The 3,398-nt window shown below is 39.2% G+C and overlaps 1 protein-coding gene across 1 annotated transcript in view; it reads left to right on the top strand.

The window, feature by feature from the left end:
* The window catches only part of LOC118404404 (potassium channel subfamily K member 9-like), a 16,376-nt gene that overhangs the window by 11,108 nt on the left and 1,870 nt on the right, over positions 1-3,398 (top strand). The window lies entirely within an intron of this gene.

The raw sequence follows: 3,398 nt of genomic DNA, 5'->3' as shown, positions 1-3,398 counted from the left end.
TATCAAGTTTTTATTTTGCATCTCTTAAGGGACTATGGGATCAGTCTACGCTACTATAAATTGCTATATCTTTTAGTTATAATATTTATTATTTGATCTTATATTGTGAAAATTTGTGTGGTTTGGGTGAAAACTAAATGGCAGCTGATTTTAGAAATAAGTTTTGTCTGTTTGCCTCATTGACCTCGTCTTCGATCTATCATGGCCGCCGCGTGAGAAAGGTGTATTGTTCTAGGTACTGCAGTACCAAGGAGTGACATCCCCAAGGTGTGGACAGTGTGGTATAGTCCATTACACCAGCTGTTACTTCCATAATAATTGTAGTTGTGCTGCCGGCCTTATTACAGTGGTTATTCTCATTAACTGAAGGCTGCAGCTGCCGGATGTATCAGTGGACGAGCTGAAGTATACATCATTGTAACTATACAGTACGTGCCTACATTACTTACAACTGTCCCGACAGTTTGGTGGGAGATTGTTTTAAAGGGGCATTCCACTCCATACGGGAGTGTTATTTTCCGATAGATATTCATTTCAGGAAGTGATAACTGCATACTACTTCACATTATGCGATAAAGTACCCAGTTGCTCCACATGCCTCAAAAGCATTCAGTCTTCTACTAAACTCCCCAAGTACCCTCTAATTGCATTAATCCTATGGCTGAATACAATGCAGAACTTTTAGGTAAGGTTACCAAGCTAATCTCAGGTTCGCTAGGAAATTTCGTCTTGTTCTTGTATTCTTTGCTATCTTATGAGCAATGCCTTCTCGGTGTGCTCAGCGTACCTCATTTATTCCGAAAATATGTACGATAAACAAAGTGTCTATGCGTATAGGGAATGCATGGGTAGGGTCTGCATGGGTCGGCTGATTATGTATTCACAAGACTCCCTTCTGGAGTGGAATGCCCCTGTGTTTTTAAGTTTTAAGTTGTTTTTTTTTATTCGTGGTACTCTAGCTCTTTTCACTAGACAATGCAAGGCACACGCACACATATTGAGTCTATGCGTATAGGGAATGCATGGGTAGGGTCTGCATGGGTCGGCTGATTATGTATTCACAAGACTCCCTTCTGGAGTGGAATGCCCCTGTGTTTTTAAGTTTTAAGTTGTTTTTTTTTTATTCGTGGTACTCTAGCTCTTTTCACTAGACAATGCAAGGCACACGCACACATATTGAGTACATACACAGAGGCACACACACAGACACACACACACAAAGGCACACACATACACACAAACACACTCACACACACACACATACATACTTAGAGGCACACACACAGACACACACACATAAAGAGGTACACACACAAATACATATATACAGGCAATGTTCATATATGCACACGCACACGTGCGCACATAAAGACACACACACATACACACAAACACATATACTTAGACACACACACACAGAAACACACACACATAAAGATGTACACACACAAATACATATATACGCACAAATACATATATGCATACATGTTCATATATGCCCTCGCACAAGTGCACACAAACACACGTTCATATACACAACACACATACAAATGCACATACACACACAGACAAGTATCTACAAGACTAACAAACTATTTATGTGAATGGCCCCTCAGATCACAATGCCTTATTCACTTAACGACGTTATAACAAGTGGCTAAACACTTTTTGTTCCCTAGGGAATAGCTTATCATAGATCTCGTAAGATAAATCACTTGTTTTCTGTTCTGAGACAGGTCAGGTCAGGTCAGAATACCTTATGTGCCTACCGACATTACTAAGCTTCTTTAGTCCACCTGATCTCATAAAACACATCACTTGTTTTTGATTCTGAGACATTTCAGGTCACACTGGCCCATATTCCTTACAAGAATTAAGAAGTAATCGCCTTACAATTTCCGTTAAGGATAAGATCTTTAACGTCTGCATAGTATCAGAGTCTTTACACGAAGATTACTCATACCCACTAGAGATATGTCTCCATGTGTCTTAAATCTAAGATGAAGTTTTTTGTTGTTGTTGCAAATTCTTGCTGGAGGAAGAACATGTCTATATATTTAGCACAAGGTATTGGTCACTGTGTTCAGAATAATTGACAAATTTAATCAATGTCTTGTCATTGTACAGGCATAGACTGAACGATTATTATCATATATGTTACAGCTGATTGATACATCTGGCAACTACAGTCTTCAGTTAATGAGAATAAGGCCGATAGCACAGGCTACACTTAGGGAAGCAACAGCTGGTGGAATGGACTGTACCACAATATGTTTAAGATGGTGGTGTCTCTCATTGGTACTGCAGTGCGTTGAAAAATACCGCTACTGTGGCCAAAATAACAAAAATTAATTGAATCTCAATAAATTAACAACACAAGCAAATGCAAACAACTCCATTCAATGGACCTTGAGTTATATACGCAAACACACAGAGAGGAACAAAAGATATCGAAACCGGAAGTTCTGCTGCAGTAACAAGGTCACACACCAGAGGGACAAATTTAACCCTGACTTTCATCTTCCTAAATATCAAAACTAGAATCCATCCAGATGTTCTAAAGGTATGCTGACAACAAATACCCGAAAACACAACATTCAGACAAACAAACACATCAAAACGATACCTCCCCTCCTTTTTTTTGGAGGTAATAACGCTACACTTCAAAGTGTAGGACGACTGGTGCAATAACAAAATGAACAATCATGCGCTCGTAATGGGCCTCTCTTTTGAAGAAATGATTAGCTATTGTGTACAGGCTTTGACGTGACGTCAGTTGAACCACGTTGAGTTACGCAAACATCTAATGACACTACAACGTGGTCTCTTGGGGGTGCAAATTAGAATTACTATGACGTTAACGAAAACACATCGTCTCATGTACACTGGTTGGTAAGTGGCTGGATAACAAGTTAGGCCACAGCAAGTAAATTTTATGGATGACATCCGCGCGCTCATTAATTTTCGCCTGATTTCAGAAAAAATAACAAGATTTTTTTTTCTTCTCAAGGGAAGGCCGGATAGACGAAAATGGGTGAAGGTTGTGTTGTAACCTAATCATTGAATGTAGAATTGACACTAGAGACTCTGTAGCATTGACTGTAGTTGCAGAGGTGCAACTTGATAGATAGTTGTAAAAGTGGCACAACTATGGAAGCTATGAGTGTAGTTGCCAACATGGTTAATGATACCAGTCTACCACACTAGTGTCACTTTAACTACACTGGTGCATTTCTTAAATGCAGGAATGAATGCCTTGTTGGCTGTGATGTCATATTTTGTCACTTTAAGTCTTGTTACAACGTCTATTTGGAAAATTTTGCCATCTTGTTTTTTTTACCCATCTTGTTTTTTTTCGCCCTATCTCATTATTTTTGCAGTCTGCAGAGGATTCATCC

Source organism: Branchiostoma floridae, chromosome 17, assembly GCF_000003815.2.
Source record: "Branchiostoma floridae strain S238N-H82 chromosome 17, Bfl_VNyyK, whole genome shotgun sequence".
Taxonomy (NCBI): Eukaryota; Metazoa; Chordata; class Leptocardii; order Amphioxiformes; family Branchiostomatidae; genus Branchiostoma; species Branchiostoma floridae.
This window is presented reverse-complemented; position numbering and strand designations above follow the sequence as displayed.